At 39.9% G+C, this 23,207-nt stretch overlaps 1 long non-coding RNA gene across 4 annotated transcripts; it reads right to left on the bottom strand.

The window, feature by feature from the left end:
• Positions 1 to 767: 767 nt before the first annotated feature.
• LOC131413981 (uncharacterized) lies at positions 768 to 22,336 on the bottom strand. 4 transcript variants are annotated; one of them, XR_009222083.1, is made up of 7 exons: positions 21,171 to 22,336; positions 20,767 to 20,938; positions 20,295 to 20,369; positions 13,615 to 13,723; positions 8,415 to 8,548; positions 4,339 to 4,486; positions 768 to 3,728 (listed from the first exon to the last, which is right to left on the bottom strand). It is a non-coding gene; the product is annotated as an uncharacterized LOC131413981 (long non-coding RNA). The 4 variants fall into 4 exon arrangements; XR_009222082.1 differs by lacking the exon at positions 20,295 to 20,369; XR_009222085.1 differs by lacking the exons at positions 8,415 to 8,548; positions 20,295 to 20,369.
• Between the last annotated feature and the right edge of the window lie 871 nt (positions 22,337 to 23,207).

The following is a 23,207-nucleotide window of genomic DNA, read 5'->3' as shown; positions in this document are numbered from 1 at the left end:
AATCAGGTGCAGGAGTTGACACTGAAAATCAAAGCTAACTAGGGATACTGTGACTCTAATGTAATTCCAGAAAGCACCAAGATGCAAGGGGTAGAGGAGAGACAGAATTTAAAAAAACCAAGAGAGGAATAGAAATTCAGGACCACAGGGTTACAAGCAGAGCTTTCATATTCATGTTTATTGGTACTATTTTTCAGGTAGTATGCTTAGCACTGATAATTTGAAGATGAATAAAAAATACAATTTCTCCTTCAAGGAGATTAACCTAGAGAGGAAGAGAGCCAAATAGACAACAGCAGAGTGCAAGGCAAATAAAATTATGACAGTAGCACCCAGAGGGGAGTATGGGGGACACACAGAGGAGGATCTGGAATAGACTTCAGGGTCAGGTTGTGTGTGTGTGTGTGTGTGTGTGTATAAAACTAACTAAAACAGCAGTGTTTTACACACACACACAGAAATATATAGATTACATATGTGTGCATTTGTGTGTAAACTCTGCTGTTTTAGTTAACACTAGACAAAAAGTGAAGGACAGAAAGCAACAGAATCTCAGGACACATATTTGCCAACATTCTCCTCATCCTCGTCCTGCTCACCAAGGTGTCTTTAAAAGAGGCGAGGCAGTGCAGTAATGGGTATTTTTACAACTATCGTCACAGAGAACCTTCAAATGATTACAACAAGCTAGTAGGCCAAGGGGGATAAATGGTTCTCTTTCCTATTTGCAGACTTCCTGATGCTTCACTGTGCCTGTGACTGAGGCATGAGGAGAGCATGGGTCCCTGGGCTGTAAGGGAGACCAAGCAAGTGTCAGAGGGATGACAGGATGATAAATTATAAACAAAGTTCTGCTTTATGTGTAAGTTTTGATTCTGTCCAAAGCATTTTTATTTTTACCACTGCAGAGAGGAGTCATGCAGCTGATGTTTCTAACACCAGAAATTATATTGTCTGAAATTGATGGTGGTAGAACAATGAATGTAGCTTTTGCCTGGAAAATAATTTAAGAAACCTCACTAAACTCATTTTAAGTTGAGTTTATCAAAAGAGAAAAATTATGTTAATAATTGATTAACAACAATCATCCAATGAACAATAACCATCACTGACGCATGCTTTAACTTTCCACAATTATTACAAATCTTGATATTTATACAGACATAACAGTTTTACATTTCAGGTGGAGAAAACAAGTAATATTATCTCTTTACACTTGTTCAAAGATAAACTTAGGCATATTAAAAGTTTTAAGAGTTTATTTGAGCAAACATTGATTTCAATCTGGCAGCACCAAACCTGAAGTGTTGAGGAGCACTCCACCAACAGGAGCTCAGGGAGAGACTTTAATTTAAAGTAAAGGCAGAAGCACAGCAAGGAAGCTATTGATTGGCTACAGCTTAAAGCCTGGTTGGCTGTTTGTGATTGGTTGTCCTTAGGTTTTGATTTCATAACCTTGAGGCATTTACAGGCTTAGATTTTGGTTTGCTTACGTAGGCTGCTACGTAAGGTGGCACCTACCAGCTATGTAGGTGGCTATAGAGCCACCTCAGGCTAATGGCCTCCTCATTTAATTAATTTAACACACTACATGGTATTAAAAGAAATATGTCACTTTTGATAAAGAAGAAAGTACAGTTTAGTCTTATTTGTAACTTAGCTTAATTTAAGTAACAAACATTCTTTATTTAATTCCCTGCGTTGGAAATATTCCATATTCTTTAGTTTAACATTTTCCAAAAGGGATATTATTGGCATTTTGATGGAAGAATTCTTTCTTTATACTCTACTACAATACATTCTCCTCTATTTTATATAATATATCGCACAATACAGTATATACTATAAATTCTGTCTATACTATATACTATAATATATACCGTAAAATAAACTATAATGTTTATAATTTATGGACCCCAGCCACAAAATATAAGTGGCACACCCCAGTCATTGTGACAATCAAAAATGTTCCCAAATATATTTCCAAATGTGGATTAGAAGGTAGCAACGCCCTGGCTTGAGAACCACTGCATATTGGCACAGATAAAGAATTAGCAAAGATAAAGTTTATTCATTCCTTGAATATATCAAGTATTTTAAGTCTCAAGTGATTTGCTCCATAGTTTCCTTTTAATTAAAAGTTGATTCCTTTTTTTTTTTTATAATTTTATTTTATTTATTTTTCCCCCAAAGCCCCAGTAGATAGTTGTATGTCGTAGCTGCACATCCTTCTAGTTGCTGCACGTGGGACGCGGCCTCAGCATGGCCAGACAAGCGGTGCATCGGTGCACGCCCTGGATCCGAACCCGTGCCGCCAGCAGTGGAGTGCGCGCCCTTAACCACCAGGCCACGGGGCCGGCCCCAAGCTGATTCCTTTTTTTGAAGGGAGATTCATATTTCTTAGTTTCTTTTAAAAGAAGTTTATATTAGTTTGTTTCCACAGTAGTAAGTGAAGAAAGGCCATTTCACAAATAAGTTGAGTACAATGATTGCATCTCATAGACAAAGGAAACTTTGAAAAGTTTAACACTATATCATAGTTTTATATAGAACAGAATAATTACATTAACAAGTACATTGTACTTACAGAATTGATGTTACCTTTTTTTTTTTTTTTTAATTTAAGAGCATAACTTAAAAATAGTCCCACTTGGTCAGGGCTACGGTCCTCCCAGCCCAGTATTGTATGATTCTAAAATTGTGGGAGGGAACAATGCTCTCCTAGACATCAATTCATGAGTTATATATACACCTTCAAAAGATCAAAGACTCCTACTGTAGTCATCCCACCAATATTTCTAAATGTGTTTAAAATATTTTTATTTTCCCTTTATGCCACTTCTTAAGAGTAAATTTCAATAACTATACTATATAACTCTGGGATCTATCACTTGAATTTATTTTAACTTAACTCATTTGAATAAACATTTATGGAACTCAAGCGCCAGGCACTATGCCAGGTACAAGCATACAAAAGATGAGGTACAGTCTGGCTGCCTTTCTCTGAATCTGCTCCAACATCTTTAGATCTTTGTGGCAGTTTGGGAACAGAACCAACTGGATTGGTGTCTGAAGTGGGGGATAGGGAGGGGTGCAGTCTCGTGAGACTGAGTCCTAAACCTGTGGGATCTGACACTATCACCGGATAAATAGTGTCAGGATGGAGTTAATTGCTTGGTAGTGTTGGAAAAAACACATTGGAGTGGAGATAAGAAGCTACCATTGAAACATTTCACAATTATATTCATGGTATTTCCCCTCAACATGTCTAAATGTCAATCACAAGGGAAATCTAAAGTTTTACACACATTCATCAGAGTTATGTCTTTTTCTCTCTCTGATATGTTTTTTTTAATATTTAAAAAAGTTTGCGTTATTACGAAAAGCTTTCCCACATTCATCATATTTATAAGGTCTCTCTCCAGTGTGGATTTTCTGATGTGAAACAAGACCTTTGCTCTCAGTAAAGCATTTCCCACATTCAGCACACTGATAAAGTCTCCACTCCTCACTCCCATTTGAATTCTGGGATGTTTAATGAGGTGTGAGTTCTCTCCCAAGGCGTTCCCAAACTCTTTACACCTATAAGATCTCTCTCTTGTGTGCAGCCTTTGATGTGATGTCAGACCTACATTCTGACTAAAGCTTTCATCACATTCTTTACAGTGACAGAGCTCTCCAGTGTGTGTTCTCGGATGCTTAATGAAGAGTGGACTCTGAAGAAAAAGCTGAAAAAAAAAAAAAAAGGGCTCTGATTAAAAGCTTTCCCACACATATGACATTTGTAGGATTTTTCTCCTGTGTGTATTCGCTGGTGTTTAAGTAGGTCAGAATTGAAGGCCTTGTTGCACACATTATGTTCATGGGGCTTTTCTCCAGTATGAAGTCTCTGATGCTAAGATCTGAGCTCTAGCTGAAGGTCTGACCCTATTGATCACATTCATACAGTCTGTCTAGGGTATGGACTCTACAATGCAGGATCAGATTGGAGCTCATGGTGAAGATTCTCCCACATTCATCAGGTTTATAAGGTTTCATCAAAATTACAAGGTTTCTCCCCAGCGTGGATGTTCTGATGGAGACAAAAGTTGGTGCTCCCACTGAAGGCTTTCCCACAAACTTTAAATTTATAGGGTCTCTCCCTAGTATGAATTATTTGATGTCAAATAAAATTTGAATTCTTAGTGAAGAACTTTCCACATTCATCACATTAATGACATCTCTGTCTCCTAAGTATTTTCTTTGGTATAACTTTCATGACTACTCTGTGATCTCTTTCTTGGGGTGAAGATTTCCTCTCCCTCACCAATAAAGTTTTTTTTTTAATGTCTTTCATACCTGCCCTTAGGGTCACAAGTGTGTTCAACTGTAGGCTTCTGGGGATCATCACCTTTTCATCTTCCTGGGAACAATGAGTGAGATGCTACTTCTTCAGAACTTTTCTTCTCTGAAGTCAATTTTACATTTCTAAACCTAAACTCACCTTCTGAAACAAAACAACAACAAAAAATTATCTAAATTTCACTGCTAATGAAGAAACATGCTTTTCAAATAAGAAGAAATTCTATTTTCCTTTGATCAACAGATTTGTAAAACCAGCTATAGATGAAGGATATGAACACACAAAAATTCACACTAAATTCTAATTTCTTTTCTTTCTGTCTCATTGTCCGTGTAACCTTAGGTAGGTCATGTCACTTCTCTGTGCTACTGTTTCCTCATCTACAAAATGTGGACAACAATAGTCCCAACCTCACAGGATTGTAGAAACACAGAAAACTGTGCGGTGACACACTGTAAACATTATGTAAGTGTTAGCTGCTATTGTTATCACTGTTGTTGTTATATCCTAGTATCCCAAAATTTTGCTTACATTAAATTAGAAAAGATTAAGAAATGTAACTCGATATTTCTAGAAATTTTCTCATGGTTTTTAGAATGTCACTCTCTTTAAATTATTCAGGTCACATACTGAATAGTGGTTTGTGTCAAGCTTTGTGTATAGTTCCCTGTTATATACTTGGTATACAGATGAATAAGATGCCCTCTTGGAGGTCACAATCTAGAATGAGACATACAAGCAAATATGGGGTTACAATGCAATGTGGTAAATGCTATATAGTAAAGGTGAAGCAGAAGAGCTGTAGGGGCACAGTGAAAGAGAATCTAACCCTGAGAGGATGAAACAGAAGGCTTTACAGATGACAGGGTGATTGAGCTATCTTAAGACAGGAGTACAGATGGTCAGAAAAAGGGAAGGGCAGGTAAGTAAGAACTTTTCAGATGGAATATATATACAAAGTTACTGAAGCACTTTTTTTAAAGTAGATTTTATTTTTTTAGAACAGTTTTCAGTTTACAGCACAATTGAGTGAAAGATACAGAGCATTCCCTTTATTTTTTGTGAGGAAGATCAGCCCTGAGCTAACCTCCATGCCAATCCTCCTCTTTTTGCTGAGGAAGATTGGCCCTGGGCTAACACCTGTGCCCATCTTCCTCTACTTTATACGGGATGCTGCCACAGCATGGCTTTACAAGTGGTGCATTGGTGTGCACCCCGGATCCAAACCTGGAAACCCGGGGCTGCTGAAGCAGAGCGTGAGCACTTAACCACTATGCCACCAGGACGGCCCTGAGGCATTTTTTTAAATGGTACTTTTGGACAACTGAAAACAGTTTGATCTGGCTGAGTGCAGATTGAGTATGAAGATAAAAAGGAGATGAGGCTGGAAAAGCAGGCTAGATCATCAAGAGTCTTGTCGCCAGGCTCAAGAGTTGAACCATTAGCCAATGCCAAGCAGGTGCCTGATATTAGCTTCGGGTTTTATGAAAGTCACTATGGCGATAGTGTGGAAGACGGACTTACAGGAGAAAATGGATAAGACTGAAGGCAAGGAGACCAGTTCTGAGTCTAGGAGACCAGTCTGAGTCACATAAACAGTCTAGGAGAGACTGAAGGAAATAGTGATGAGAGCAGAGGAGAGGCAAGCGTAAAAACATGAGGAGGAGGCAGGTAGAACTTGCTAATTGATTGGCTATGGGGATTGACCGAGATGAAGGAAGTTCCCTTGAAATGACTCTTGTGCTTTTGACCAGATGGCTGACGTTCCTGTAATCTCTCTAAATCGTCCCCTTTGACTTTTTCTATGTTCAGACAGAGCTTAGTCCACTAACAACTACATTTTTCTTTCTGTTAACTTGGCTAGCTTGCAAACGTTATAGTTTAATTTTTCTTGCCTAAATATCCACAAATACACATCTCTGGTTCTAATGTTGTTTAAACTCAAGTTTTCTATTTTGGCAGAGGTTTAAAGCTCAATTTCACTTGGATGTTCCACTAGTATTTTCTTCACACTCTGTTTAAAATCCAATTATCACATTCCCCCAAATCAGCTTCTTTTCTCAACTCTTTCTTTGGAGATAGAACCAACCTTTCCTCCACCTTACAGGCTGGAAATTCTTAGTTCAAAGATTTCCTAGGCTCAAAACTCTTTGATATATATGAATCACAAAATGAGCCTGTAGTCGGGTGAAAAGTAGACTTGTATATATGATATGGGGAAGATGAGGCAGCCATCAGGGGAAGCCTGGGTGACTTGGGCATCACATATGTAAGAGCATCATGTGCAGGAATCATATTATAGAGACAAAGCAAGAGTTATCTAAAATGGTAGGAAGAATGATTAAAAAATAAGATTATAAGTTTTTTGTTGTTGTTAAGCTTATCACTCTGCCAAACCCTTGGTTAGCTACAGTGCACTTTCTTCAAAAACCCATCTCCCTTGAAGACCTGTGTGGCTCAAAGGGCTTTTTGCCTACCCTTCTACTTTAAGTAACAACTGATGTTCCCTGCCTCCAATTCACATGCCACTCTTCAGATAACCTTCAGACCCCTGCAAAGACCTCTCTTTCTTCTCTACGTAATGAACAAGTACCTTCTCATTTCTTCCAGCGCAAAGCCCTGAGGTCACTGTACTGAGTATGGGTCTTATACATGTGTTCCTCAGGATTTTTCTGGGTACCTAGAAGACCCAGAATGCAAAACTCTTTCCCTTGATATGGCTACTACCAAAGTAGGTTTAGAAATTGGAAATCTTGCTCTGGGAGAAAAAAAATAAGACAGATTAATAAAAAATTACCAGCCCTTATAACTTTTAGAGACAACGGAAAGAAGTAAATGATGTATACGACATTTAAGAAAGCAATGGACAAACAATCTAACAGAAAAATGAGTAAAAATCCTGAATAGTCATGTTACAAAAGAAGATTCCAAAGGGCCAATGAATATGTGAAAAAGTGCTCATCCTCATTAGTCATCAAGAAAATGTGTATTAAAACTATAAAAAGATACTACTAGATACTCATGGGAATGGCTAAAATTAAAAAGACTGACAAAACCAATTGTTGATAAGGATGTAAAGAAACTAGAACTATCAAGTACTGCTGGTAGTACAACCACTTTGGAAAATTCTTTGACAACAGCTACTAAGCTGAACATACACATCACACATGACCCAGCTCTTCTACTCCAAAGTGTGTAGCCAAAAGAAATGCATATATATGCGCACCAAAAGAATGTTCATAGCAGTACTATCCATAATAGCCCCAAAGTTGAAACAACCTAAGATCTTAGATTCTTTGTCCACTATTGGTTGACTTATTTTTGCCATTCAACCATTTTGCTGATTTATCACTGAAATTCATAGCTAGCACCACATGCCAGTCTAACTAAAAACTGGGGCTAGAGAGGAATTTTAGCTCCATAAGGGTAGAGACTCCGTTATAGATTACTCTTTCTTGAAGCACATAGCACGGAGTGTCTTATACATTCAATGAACTTCAACAGACATCTGCTGAACTGACCAGAGTTAAGGAAAATTTCTGTATTAGGAGCCTTGAGGACCAAGAAAATGGTCTTATCACTGACAGAAATAGAGAAGTTGGAAAAGGGAGCTGGTTTAGATTAAAAGAGAGCTATTCTCTTGAGTCATGGGAAAATTTAAGAGGTTCACTATCAACGGTCTTCCTCTGAAGCTTGTGCTTGGTTGTAAATCATATAGGAAAAGAGTGAAGAAAGTACTGATGTCAACAAACAGCTGAATGAAGGAGAGTACATGACCACAAAGTCAATAAGAAGATCAAAGCAAGATTTGTGATAATGCAGATAATTTTCCTGGACAAGAGAGTTATATGCTCATAATTACATTGGGAATTTTTAATATATACCCTAACCCATTAAATTCTCCACTGTGTGCCTGTGCCTCTCCTGGAACAAAGATGAAAAACAGAGCAGTGCTGAAAATAGTAAAAACACTGCAACTAACACTTATACTTTTAAAACCAAGGACATTCTCACTGCTTTCAGCTGAAACCCTTGCCTCCACTTGCTCCTCAGGAGACACTCTGCTTCTCACCTCCATCCTGTGGAAAGGCTCTCATGGGCTGAGTCTCAAAGGACTGGAACTGACTGTTTGACTGCTCCTTTGACTGCTCCTGGGGGTTCTGTCTCTTCAACGAGCTCTTTCTGTTCTTTTGTATGGCCTGGAACCTGAAAGCAATTAAGCAGATGGGCTTCAAAAGGAATCCTGTGGCTAAATGAACTCCCAGGACAGAAAGCATCAGAAGCCTAACCCAATCCCAGGACACAATCCACCAAAACTCATACAAGGAGAGATAATCTGAACAGGCCTATAACTATTAAAGAAATTGAATCAATAATTAATAAACTTACAAAAAGAAAGCACCAGGCCTGGGTGGTTTCGCTGGTGAATTCTACCCAACATTTAAGGAAGAAATGATACCAATTCTTTATAACCTCTTCCAGAAGATAGAAGCAGAGGGAATACTTCCTAACTCATTCTAAGAGGCCAGCATTACCCTAATACCAAAACCAGATGAAGACATCATAAGCAAGGAAAACTACAGACCAATATCTCTCATGAACATAGACGCAAAAATTCTCAACAAGATACCAGCAAATCGAATCCAACAATGTATACATTGTTGGATACACCAACAATACACCACAGCCAAGTAGGATTTCTTCCAGGAATACAAGGCTGGTTCAACATTTGAAAATCAGTTAATATAATCCATCACACTAACAGGCTAAAGAAGAAAAATAATATGATCACATCAATAGATGCAGAAAAAGCATTTGAAAAAACTCAACACTCATTCATGATAAAAACTCTCAACAAACTAGGAATAGAAGGGAACTTGCTCAATTTGATAACAAACATCTATTTAAAAAAAGCCTTAGGCTTATATCATACTTAACGGTGAGAAACTAGATGTTCTCCCACTAAGATCAGGAACAAGACGGGCCGGCCCTGTGGCTTAGCGGTTAAGTGTGCATGCTCCGCTACTGGCAGCCCGGGTTCGGATCCCGGGCGCGCACCAACGCACCGCTTCTCCGGCCATGCTGAGGCCGGGTCCCACATACAGCAACTAGAAGGATGTGCAACTATGACAAACAACTATCTACTGGGGCTTTGAGGAAACAAAAGGAGGAGGATTGGCAATAGATATTAGCTCAGAGCCGGTCTTCCTCAGCAAAAAGAGGAGGATTAGCACAGATGTTAGCTCAGGGCTGATCTTCCTCACAAAAAAAAAAAAAAAGGAACAAGGCAAGGATGTCCCCTCTTACCACTCTTATTCAACACTGCCCTAACTAATGCAACAAGACAAGAAAAGGAAATAAAAGGTATACAGATTGGAAAGAAAGAAATAAAACTGTCCATGTTCACAGATGACATGATAGTCTATATAGACAATCCAAAAGAATCAACAAAAAGAAAACCACTCTGGGACCTAAGAAGTGATTATAGCAAGGTCGAAGGATCCAGGTTAATCTACAAAAGTCAATCACTTTCATATATCTGTGATGAACAACTAGAATTTGAAGTTAAAAACACAATACCATTTACATCTGTACTAAAAATATGAAATACTTAGGTACAAATCTACCAAAGTATGTACAATACCTATATAAGGACTGATGAAAGAAATCAAAGAAGATCTAAATAAATGGAGAGGTAGTCCATGTTCATGAATAGGAAGACTCAATACTATTTTAAGATGTCAGTTCTTCCCAGTTCAGTCCATACATTTAACACAATCTCAATCAAAATCCCGAGAAGTTACTTTGTGAATATCAAAAGTTATTCTAAAGTTTATATAGAAAGGCAAAAGACCTAGAATATCCAACACAATCCTGAAGAACAAAGTTGGAGGACTGACTCTACTCAACTTCGAGACTTACCAGAAAGTTACAGAAATCAAGACAGAGTTGTACAAAACAACAGACAGATCAATGGAATAAAATGGCAAAAAAACAGACAGATCAATGCAATAGAATAAAGAGCACAGTAATAGACCCACACAAATATAGTCAGCTGACCTTTGACAAAAAAGCAAAGGCAATTCAATGGAGAAAGAACAGTCTTTTCAAACAATGGTGTTGGAACAACAAGATACCCATATGCAAAAAAAGAAAAAAGGAAGAAGAAGAATCTAGACACGGACTTTACATCTTGCACAAAAATTAACTCAAAATGGATCATCGATCTAAACATGAAATGCAAAACTATAAATTTCTAGAAGAGAATATAGGGGAAAATCTAGGTGACCTTAGCCTTGGTGATGACTTTTTAGATACAACACCAAAAGCATGATCTGAGAAAGAAAAAATTGACAAGTTCATTAAAATTAACAACTTCTGCTTAAGGAAGTCACTGCTAAGACAATGAAAAGACAAGCCACAGCCTGGGAGAAAATATTTGCGAAATCCCTTATCTGATAAAGGACCTGTATCCAAATTATACAAAGAACTCTTAAAACTCAACAATAAGAAACAAACAACCCAATTTAAAAATCAGCAAAAGATCTAAACAACAAAAAAAAAGATCTAAACAGACACTTCACCAAAGAAGATATATAGACAGCAAGTAAGCACATGAAAAAGTGCTCAGCATCACATGTCATTTGAGAATTGTAAATTAAAATGAAATACCACTACACATCTATTAGAATGGCTAAAATCAAAAAAACTGACAATACGAAATGCTATCAAGGATGTGGAGCAAAAGAAACTCTCATTCACTGCTTGTAGAAGTGCAAAATGGTACAGCCACTGTGGAAGCGAGTTTGGAAGTTTCTTACAAAGTTAAATATAATCTTACCAAATGATCCAGCAATTGTACTCCTGGATATTTAGCCAAATGAGTTGAAAACACATAACCTGCACACAAATATTTATAGCAGCTTTATTCATAATTGCCAAAACCTGGAAGCAACCAAGATGTGCCTCAATAGGTGAATGGATAAACAAACTGTGGTACATCCATACAATGGAATATTATTCAGTGATAAAAAGAAAGGAGTTATCAAGCCATGAAAAGAGATGCAGGTACGTTAAATGCATATAGCTAAGTGAAAGAAGCCAGTCTGAAAAAGCTACATACTGTATGATTCCAACTATATGACATACTGAAAAGCAAAACTATAGAGACAATAAAAAGATCAGTTTTGCCATGGGTTTAGAAGAGAAGGGGAGAGAGTGTGGCCAGGGGATTTTTAGGGTAGAGGAACTACTCTGTATGGTACTTTAATGGTGGATACATGACATTCTGCATTTGTCAAAACCTATAGAATTGTACAGCACAAAGTGTCAGCCCTAATGTAAACTAACTTTAGTTAATAATGTATCAATAGGGCCGGCCCCGTGGCTTAGCGGTTAAGTGCGCGCACTGACGCACCGCTTATCCGGCCATGCTGAGGCTGCATCTCACATGCAGCAACTAGAAGGATGTGCAGCTATGACATACAACTATCTACTGGGGCTTTGGGGGGAAATAAATAAATAAATCTTTAAAAAAAAATAATGTATCAATATTGGCATCAATTTTAACAAATATATGACACTAATGCAAGATGTTAATAATAGGGGAAACTGTACGGGGAAGAGGAGGAAGGTGGTATATGGGAATTCTCTATTAACTGTTCAATTTTTCTGTAAACCTAAAACTGTTCTAAAATATAAAGCCTATTAGTTAAAAGAGAAAAAGCTAATTGGAAGCTCTGAGTATATGAATGGGGCTTTTTACCATGGCCTGCACATAAGATCACAATTGGGTGATCTGGTGAGCTATTTCATCGTTGGTATCTAAGTCTTTCCTCTTGGCATGGTCAGATTCCCCAGAGAAGGCTTTTCCAGTCGCCTGCCTAGAGAATAAAGGCCTGGCTACCAGCATTCTAGGAGCTGAGTAAGAGAAGAGGACCGGAAGGTAGCACAGAGGAGGGGGGCCATCTTAGCATTCATTGTGAATAAACTCACTTAATCCCATTTCAGTGTGGCACTCTTACCCTTTACTGTGCCTAACGTCTCTCAGTATAGCCATCCTCTCCAGAGAAAAATCTCCAATATTCATCTCCGATGGAGAAGCAATCACACCCATCAGCATGGAACAGGCTGGAAACCTCAGAATCCAAGTGCTTCTTAAACAACTTAAAACCAACTTTCCTTATTTTAGCTCTCCACTGCACTCTCATTCCCAGAAATAACTGGTGATGCCTCTGGGGATTCCACTATACGAACCGAGTTTTCTCACGGACAAAGAGTTTGTAAAATCAATTAGCCCTAGTCCATCTGCTGTCCTGCTTCCAAAACTTTGCTATTGCCCTTCTATTTTCCTTGCCATTGTGGGTATATGCAGTTTTAAAATCTTTTTACTCTTATTTGGGAAGGAATTAAATTAGTGGCTGTGGTCACTGTTGTCTTGACTCACATGTTCACATCTCTAGTAACAACAAATAGCATGACGTGTGTTTTAAAAATTTACAGGAACGATAGCATACATTCAGCAACTTCTTTTTTTACCTAACATTGTGCTTCTGAGTCCTATCCATGTCAATAGCTATAGACATAGTTTACTTTCTTCAACTGCCATATTGCATTCTATTGTATAACTGTAATAATTTTATTTATTTCCATATTTGACACTCATTTTTTAAAATGTTTTCAGTTTTTATTTTGTACATCAGCATTTGGAGCCCTGTCAGCCTTCCTGTACATGCAACAGACATACAAGTGTGTGTGAGTGAAAGAGAACATAGAAAAAGCTAGAGGGAATGGGAAAGAGGTAGGAATGGACAGTAAAAAAGCCCTCAAATTGCAGTTAATACAATATGATATAGGCAAAAAGACAGAATAATTCCCACAGGATCATGAACATTCTATAACTGACTCAAAACCTTATCCTGAAGACAGTTATATGCATTTGTAATCAAACAAGCTGACCAAAACCTGGAATCCAGCCTGATCCTTGCTTTTCTCTTTAAAGTCATTAAATATGAACAATTTTCTTTGCTCTTGAAGAGTCCTATTAGAGCAATAGGATCCCATCCAAGGGGAATTCCAACTCTGCAAGGACACTGCCTTCTTAGGTTCCCTTCAGATCCTGCATTAGAGCAAAGCCCACAGCTACCATGTATTCCAGTGGCTGCTAGAGATACAGAGCCCCTCAGCATTAGGATCACACTGAGAGCTTTTCTGCTTGGAGCAGGCACTGAACGTCCTACTCCAACCACATACTGTAGTAATGTTGGACACACCTGACTTTATGGCTGGACAAATGCGCTACCACCACCACCACATGCAGCATGGATGTCACAGTCACTTGGTGTCCCATGATCAAACATTCAGTATCTGTGATAGGTGGCCCTGAAAGAGAGCAGAGTATTTTATCTATATAAGATATAAAATAATTGTAACCAAATTCTCCTGTATGACATATTCCTATGCGGGAATCTAAAAAGTAGAAGATTAAAGGAAGGCACTGAATCTTGATCCCTCACTGAGATTTGAAGGATTCAAAAAAACTTAGAAAGCCTACCCATTCCCCACAGGATTATTATTACCTGCGCTTCTAAAATTTACCCAGGAAAATCATTTTTCTGACAAATTCTGGCTTTTAAAAAAAAACAAAAATTGAAAAAAGGGAGCTTGAAAGTTTACAATCTCTGAACTTGGGCATAATACAAACTATAGGATATGAATTTATGAAAATCCTTCTGATATCAGTGGTGTACCTATAATGGATAATTGGGTAGTGCGTCCTTTCTTGCATTTTTCTGTGTAACTTCACTCATGATCCACACCAGAGTCAAAACTTGCACAATCACTGAGTCTGCTGATAGTTCTTAAAAATGTTAGAATGTGTAATGGGAAAACAGTCTCTTTTATAATAATAAATTTTTTAAAAAAACTTAAGAATGTGGAGGGTCTCTATTGAGATGTTTTTTAAGCTGCTGAGTTATAAAAAAGAAGACTTTAATAAATATTAATATATGCTTTGCTCTTAACCTAGGAATTTAATGCAAACCAAATATAAACATGAAAAGATACCGGAGGGACAGAGAGAGATAACAGAATGGTACTAACATTCATCTGGAAAAATAAACACATAATAATCAGAAAAGCATTAGAAGAGAGCAGTGATGAGGACTAGCCCTGCTAGATATTAATAATATATTTTAGGGCCAGCCCCAGTGGCCTAGTGGTTAAGTTCCATGTGCTCCACTTCGGCAGACGGGGTTTGGATCCTGGGCATGGATCTACACCACTCATCTGTTAGTGGCCATGCTGTGGTGGTGGCTCATATTAAAAAAAAGAAAAAAAGAGGAAGATTGGCAACAGATGTTAGCTCAGTGTGAATCTTCCTCAGCGAAAAAATATATATATATTTTAAAGCTACAGTGATTAAAATATATTAGTACTGGAGAAGAAATGGACCAATAGAAAGAAATGAAGTCCACATGCACTCCTCCAATATTTTTCCCCACCACTCCTCACTACCAACCTAGAATCACCTTGGACTGTTACATGACAGTGTTAAGCCATTTCATTTTGAGTCTATGATCTATTCATTACACAAGTTTAGTCTTCCCTAAATTCTATCACCCACCTAGGGTGAGGATAATTGGAGCACCATGACCTCACTGATCTAACTCTATTTAACTCAATCAGTCTAGGACTGTAGGTTTTTCTGTAATTAGGAAAGCATATGTTTCCTTGCAATATGTATTTACAAGTAGAATAAAATCATTCAGACTGGCTTTTTAAAACTGAAAAACCAAATATGTCACTATATTTACATGATCCCCTGATGAATATTTAGGGCAATAAATTTTCTTGATGAAAAGCAAATACCAATGGAAATGCAAAATGGCACAGCCAGTTTAGAAAATGGTTTGTCAGTTTTCTTGTAAAGTTAAACTACACTTACAATCCAATTCAGCAGTACCACTCCTAGGTACTTACCCAAGAGAAATAAAAGCATATTTTCATACAATGACTTTATTTATAATAGCCTAAAACTGGAAAGAACCCAAATGTCTATTAATGAGTGAATGAATAAACAAATTATAGTATATCCATATGTTGGAATTCTACTCATCAATGAAAGGGGAAGAATTACTGACATGCAACAACATGGATGTATCTCAAAAGCATTATCGCTAAGTGAAAGAAGCCAGATACAAAAGGCTACATAATGTATGATTCTATTAAACTCTAGAAAAGTAAACTATAGTGATAGAAAGCAAATTGGTGGTTGCCAGAGGTCTGAGGTGGGGAGACGATTAACAAACAGAAGCACAAAGGAACGTTTTTAGGGTATGAAAACATTCTATGATTGTACAGATATTTTATGGACAATTTACTTGTCAAAATTCCTCAAACATACTCTTAACATTGTTGAATTTTATCATATGCAAATTACACCTGATTAAATCAAGCTGATTAAAAAAAAAAAGAAGTTCTAACTAGGGTTTGTGGTGGCTAAACTTCTGGCTACACAGACTCTTTGTCCTTCCTAACAGCACCAAGTCTATCTGAGCCTCTGCTCCAGCACACATTCTAGGAGTTACTGGGTACTAGAACACCCTATTCAGAAAGTTGACCTTGAGCCTAGGAATATGCAATGGCACAATAGCAATGGAGATGTTCATTTCTATGCTGAAAAGGTCATTTTCTGTATTTATTTTGGTAGCCAGGTATTTGCTCAAGCAACGCTCCACTAATTGCCTCTCTTAAAGGATCTGGTAAAAACCCAGTTGTCATAGCACTCAACTTTTTGTCCAGATGTTAAGTCTCCCTGATTAACTGTGGCCACTAGTAATGCTTCTTAGAGCTGGTGGGATCCAGATGCCTCCCTTTGTGAATATTCCACAGCCCTATTGTGCCTGCAGCCCCAAGCTTTCTAAATTGAGTCCTGCTAGGGCCTCCTCCCTTTCCTATCACATAATTTGCTGTTATTTCACAGAAATGACAGTGAACATAAGCAATTCCTTCAGTCTGGTTCCATGTGTTTTATATCCAGTAGATATTCCTTCAAGCTTCTGGTGTGAGAATGTAACCCTTTCTTAGTTTCTGGAGCTAATTCAGATTTGCCCCTGATGCTTCATGTTGTTGGACATTTCAGCTGGAAAAGATGTGTGTGTGGGGGGTAGTGAGCTTGATGTGTGTGTTAGGTTACCAGCTCATCCAGAAATCCCACCCTACAAAAGTCTTGAGTCTACTTTGAGACATACATCCCAGTGATCATTAGCTGAGCGGGAACAGTCAAAATTGGTACCAATTTTGGTACCACAAATCTCACAAATTTGGTACCCAATCTCAGTTCCACAACAGATCCCACTCTTCACTGCACAACTCTTGGGAAGCTCTCTAAATGTGTTATGGGTTGAATTGTGTCCTCCAAAAAACATATGTTGAGTTCTAATCCCCAGTACCTCAATGTGACCTTATTTGGAGATAGGGTCTTAGAGTTAATGAAGTTAAAATGAGGTTATTAGGGTGGGCCACGATCCAATACTACTAGTGTCCTTATAAAAAGGTGGAAATTTGGACACAGAGACAGAAGGCACACAGGGAGAATGTCATGTGAAGATGGAGCAAGAGATCAGGGTGATGCTTCTGCAAGCCAAGGAACAACAAAGATTGCCAGCAAACCACCAGAAGCTAGGAGAGGCAAGGAACAGGGTCTCACAGCCTGCAGAAGGAACCAGTCCTGCTGACTCCTTGACCTTGGACTTAGCCTCCAGAGCTGTGAGGCAATGAATTGCTGTTGTAATAAATTTCTGTTCTGTAAGCCATCCAGTTTGTGGTACTTTGTTATAGAAGTCCTAGCAAACTAATACAACATATATTTCTTCTTGATTTACTTAAATACTCAATATTATGTGGGCTACACATACTACATATATACAAATAAATATACACGTGGACTCTTTCCTCTTCTCACCTTTTAAACCCGTGAAAGTTATTTCCTATAGATAATAATTTTTTAAAAATCCTATGTCTCATCTCAAGAGAGGGTCTATTTGTCTGAATGGACAGTCCATGGGGCTGAGCTCTGAGCATGTAACATATTGACTTTTTATCTCCAGATAATACCAATGAAAGTAAAATAGCTTGTTGTATCCATGAGTGAATAAATGAAAATTTCAATGAATGAATAATGGCTAGTATTTATTAAGTGCTTATTATTATGCAGCACTGTTCCACTTATTACTGTTATTTCATTAAATCCAAGAAGTTTTTAATTCTCAGAAGCATCTTTATCTTATGTATCACTAAGAAAAATGTTTTGAATTGACAAGACTATAAGATGCATTTCAATTCCAGAAAGTAAAAATAGAGAAAATTGTGAGTCTTGGAATGGATGAAATATGGTAATTTATTTAATCCTAACAGTACTTTATGAAGTACGTGCTATTTTATTTCCATTTTACAGATGAACCTCTAGGGTTAGGGTATAAGCTGAACTAGAAAAGGATGTTATTGTTGGCCGTTAAAAGTTCAAATTGTATGCTTCAATTTGCAGGAAATATTGAATCAAGTAGCTAGAAGTTTTGGCTCCCCAAATAAAAGAGAAACCCTAAACTAACTGATGACGGAAACTAAATTCCAGGAAAAGGACAGGACTCTCGGGTTAAGGGAGTGCGGGTACCTTCTGAGCTAAGGCTAGCAAAATCCTCACGGCTTCGACGGCTGCAGAATTCGACAAGTGCTGCAGAGTTAGAGGAACGGTTGTCAAAGTGTGGCTCTGGATCAGCAGCAACCGCAGAGAACCTGTTAGAAAAGCAAATTATTGGTCCCACCCCAGACCTCCTGAAATCTGAAACTCGGGGTAAAGCCGGGCGATCTGAATTTTGGCTAGCTTTCTAGGAGATTCTAACGCACACTAAACTCTCAGAACTGCCGGGTTAGAGAAAAGAGTCTGTGACCCAGAGGTAAGACATTACAAACAGAAGTAAACGGGAAGGAGCAGCAAGCCTCTTCCCCGAGGCGGTTTCCCCCTCCGCCCCCCGCCCGGATGCTGAGTCTGCAGCGGACTGGGGAGACCTCCAACAACCCGTGCGGAGGTGCTTCTTCGGCTCGTTCCGTCTCTACACATCCTCCTTTTCTCTCTGCGCTAGACACACCAGCCCTGGCCTCCAGACTGCCCCACGCCGACCTGGGCCGGCTTCCTTCTCCGCCTCATTCTAGACGCGCTGCGCAGAAGGCAGAGGACGCAGGCGCGAGCGCCCGGGGCGGGGCCACAGGGAAGGAGGGAAGCCGCGCTCCGCCCCTCCAGGCAGGATGGCAAGTGACGTCACCGCGGGATTCAGTGCTCTCCTAGTCCCCGCCCGGAGGTTCCCCTGGCCACTGGGGACCCGGCTTCTCCCATTGGGCCTCACACCTGCGGGAAAATCTTGCGGGTATCATTTCCAAAGAAGCCCTGCAGCTACTCCTCAGGACGCGGCCTGTTTTCAGAACCCTGTTCTTTCTTCCTGCCAACCGTGTAGCCGCAACCATGAGCTCAATGGTGTAAGTAAGGAACAAGAAACTGTAATCAAGATGTTGGAACATTTTACTTCTCTTTATCTCCGAGAAACAGAGAGAGTTAGGAGGGATCTTGCTAGCATGAATCTGTCTGATACAGAAAAACTTTATTTAGCTGCTCGTGCTAACCATCCCTACATCTTTCTAATCAATGAAAATAACAACAAAATACTGGATATTCTTTACAAGGAAAACGCTAGGATGAATAAAGCACTAAGACGTAAACCACGTGGTTGCCATTCAGGAAAATTAAGTTTCCAATCTTCAACTTCAATGGAAGATACTTATTGTGCACCCATAATTAGAAGGCTTTTATTTTGCTCACATTTTTTAGGATGAAATCTTATATAAAGTTCATATTAATGAGGTACCCCACATTTATTATATCCATAGGGTTTTCTCTCAGAGTTCACTTTTCTGAGTATTTATAGTGATCAAATGATTGTCCCACACATGCTGTTAGGGATTTTTTCCTCTCTCTGGTGTAGGGCTGTCTTAGTCAGCTTGGGCTGCTATAACAAAACACCACAGACTGGGCAGCTTAAACAACAAACCTTTGTCTCTCACAGTTCAGGAAGCAAGAAGTCCCAGATCAGGGTGCCGGCAAGATCAGACTCTGGTGACAGCCCTCCTTCGGGTTGCAGATGGCAGTGAGAGGAATTTCATGGTATGGGGGGTGGGGGGAGCTAGCTCTCTGACCTCTTCTTATAAGGGCTCTAATCCCATTCATGAGGGCTCCACCTTCACGATCTAATTACCTCTCCACAGCCGCACCTCCATACACCATCATATTGACATTCAGTTTGCTCAAGGATTATATCATCAGTAAGCAATGGAAACAAGATTAGAACCCAGACTTGTGATTTCTAGTTTAGTGTTCTTTGTACAAAGCACCTCCAACCTTCATCCCCTGAACACCTTCAACATTTCACATCCCCCTTCTCTGCTTTTTTTCCTCCTTAGCACGCCTCTATATGTAATAGATGGTATCTTTATTGTCTTGTCTGTTCCCAGTAGAATGTAATCTCCATAAAGGCCGAGATTTTTTTTTTTTTTGCTGAGGGAGATTCACCCTGAGCTAACATCCGTTGCCAATCCTCCTCTTTTTGCTTAAGGAAGATGCGCCCTGAGCTAACATTTGTGCCAGTCTTCCTCTATTTTGTATGTGGGTTGCCACCACTGCATGGCTGATGATTGGTGTATTTCCACACCTGGGAACCGAACCTGCAAACCCAGGCCACTGAAGCAGAGCACACCAAACTGAACCACTAGGCCACCGGGCTGGCCCCAAGGGGGCAGGGATTTTTGCTTGTTTTATTCATTACTGCCACATAGTAGGCACTAACATGTTTGCTAAATGAATGAATATACATTTGTATTTATTCACTCTTGAAAATGCACAAACCTGAAAAGTTGACAAAGAATCAAAACTCAATGTGGAACCAAATTGGCTGTTATCAGAGGGGCCACAGGAAACAGGCTAGGAAGAAAAACAGAATAAACAGAAAGACATTCCTAGTCAATTGGCAAAATCAGATGGAAATTTTGAGTAGAAGCAAGTTTTCAGGGGAGGAAAAGCAGATATTAAATTCTTTCTGCCTGGTTTCCTAATGGTGGCTGAGAATCATGTACTTGAATACCTTCCAGTTAAAAGCGGAGACCTGAGGCCCCTACTGTCTTGTGATGCTGAGTGGGAAGGAGGGTAGATTCATATGCTATTGTGAAACACCTAAAGCAAGAGTCAGGAATCCAGAGTTCCTACACCATTAGTAAATCACAATTCTAAATACTGCTTTTACTTCCAAGGTCAGATAAAGGAAAATCTCTATTTTCTTCCCATTCTTGCCCTTCACAATGGATTGAATCCTGCTCCTTACCCTTCTCTTGTAAGCAATGGCTGGACTATGGAGATTCACTTTTTAACTGTGTTGCCAAGGACAGGAACTTGAAACATGGCGACCTCTGTGCTGTTTCCATGGGTTCTGTCTCCTTCCAGGGCATTTCCTGGGTATAACAGGAACCCAGGAAAAACGGGGTAGGGATGGGCCCCTGAGAGAATCAATATGAAAACTGGAGTGAAAAATCTTAGAAGTAGGAGAAAAATCCATGAAAATCCTACCAGGGAGAGGCAAACTTTTTCATCCCCAAAGATAAAGACAAAATCAGAAGCTAGTAGCTTTATACTTGTTTAGAGAAAAAACTGAAATTTGCTGGGTAAAAGCCTCCCCACAGACCAGAGATCTAAACCCCTTCCCTGAGGAGCTCACATTCTCTCTCCCACCTGTTCTCTTTGCTCATCCCGCTTTCTCTAAATCCTCCAGCGCTGTCACCACCTCTTCTCTGCTCTCGGGATGCTGCTCCTGAACCCAGGCTTGGAGCTCCTCAGGCAGGATGCTCAGGAACTGCTCCAGCACCAGCAGCTCCAGGATCTGCTGCTTAGTGCGCATGTCAGACTTCAGCCACTGGTGGCAGAGCTGGCAGAGCTGCCAGAGCCTACTCAGAGCCTCACCGCTCCCAGGTGTCTCTTGATAACAAAACTGTCTGACATGCTGGCGAAAGATGTCCCTGGTATGGGGTTTCTTCCTTTGAAGATATGTTCTATCTTCCTCTACCTTCAGGATCACAAGCCCCACAGGCTCCTTTGGAACTTGGAGGGACAAAGCTCCCGCTTCGCTTGGCTTCACGGTCTGCTGGGTTGAAATAACCCCCAAAAAGGACGTATTAAACTCTCTCCGTTGAGACATACTTCCCTTAAGGTTCTTTCCTGTGCGGCAAGGAAGTCGGACACTGCTATGATGGACAGAACATCTGACCGAGATGTCAGATACATTCTAATTTAGGAAACGGCATAAGAAATCACTATTAGAAAGAAAATGCTAAATTTACATGCTCCCAAAAGACAACTTCCAGAATAGCTGCCCATAAGCAAAGAGAGCCTGTAAGAGACAACAGATCACAAATCCAAATTCCCAGATAATGAAAGATTCTTGCTTTTCCTGCTTCTCCAAGAATTAGCTGCCCCTTCCTCTGTGATTCCACAGCATTTGTTCATCTCCACCACAGTACCTACCAGGTGATGCTGGTACTAATCGTTTATAAGTCTGTCTCCACCACAGGAGCTGATTTTCCCCCCTTCTACATAACAATCTTACATTTATACAGTCCCTTACAGTTTAAGAAGTGCTTTCACAAACATTTTCTTGATGTCACATCAAAACAACAGGATGAGAGCTAAAAACACCAATAATATGTATTTCCAAATAACTCTAGGGCTCTGAAAAACAATAAACAGAAAAATCTTCTCTTGCTTAAACTTCTTCCGTGTGACAGACGCTCCGAGCCCCTGCGAAAGTGCGCGGCCCAGCGGCGACAGCAGGTGGTCAGCCAGGACCCGAGTCTGACCTGCGCGGAGGAGCACCAAGGAGTCCCCAGTGTGAAACTTCCCAGGGCTCCAGACAATAAAAGGGGGCCCGGACAGGAGTTCCACTGAGCCCCACAGCCGCTCCCTCCGCGGAGCACAGAGAACCTCACCCCCACCCTTCCAGCCAGCGAATGCGACATTCCCACCCGGCGTCCCAGGTTGCGGAGGAGGTGGTAAAAATTAGCTTCTAACTGACCTTAAAGAGACCGGTGCTAGAGCCAGCCGAGCCTACACAAACCAAGGTTACTTCCGGGTCCTCTCTAGGACGCTGGAGGTCTCGCCTTTTCAGTGGTTCCCCCAGCTCCAATTCCCTGCACCAAGAGAACAGAAAGGCCGCCAAAGCTTTCAGACTCACTCCTCGCCCTCACCAGAGCTAACTGGCTGTTGCTTCTCCCACCAATATAGCATTTACAGACCCCTTTCTGTGGGGTAGGAAGACTTCTGTGCTTTGCACACATTATTTCTTTTGATCCTGGAAATAAGTCATGAGATACATGGTTTCCTGATAGTCAAAGAACTTGAAACTGGACCTTAGTCTTTTTCCACAAATTGTCACAGTTTTACTCACAGTATTTCTTTCTTTAGCCCCATGATAGGAGAATTCTGCAGTTTGACGCTGTTGAAAAGTCATCGCTTGATCGTGTGTAACTCGTATTCTACAACCTCTCTACACTAACTTGGGCTCTAAAACCTGTAACGAATGTTAATTGTTTTCCCTAACTTTCAGGGCACTCCATAACCAGGTCCCAGTCTAGTTTTGCTTTTCTATGGATGGAGCGATGGATGAGACTCTCCCAGAAAAGGCTTGTAGAGTTTTGAAACTTGTAGGTGAGGAAAAAATAATTTTCCCTCTGCTCTTCTAAGTTCTTGACTGGGGCCCCTGTAACAGAAGACAGA

This window comes from Diceros bicornis, chromosome 14 (genome assembly GCF_020826845.1).
Source record: "Diceros bicornis minor isolate mBicDic1 chromosome 14, mDicBic1.mat.cur, whole genome shotgun sequence".
NCBI classification, from domain to species: domain Eukaryota; kingdom Metazoa; phylum Chordata; class Mammalia; order Perissodactyla; family Rhinocerotidae; genus Diceros; species Diceros bicornis.
The sequence above is the reverse complement of the archived record's forward strand: the minus strand, read 5'-3'. Positions and strand labels throughout refer to the sequence as shown.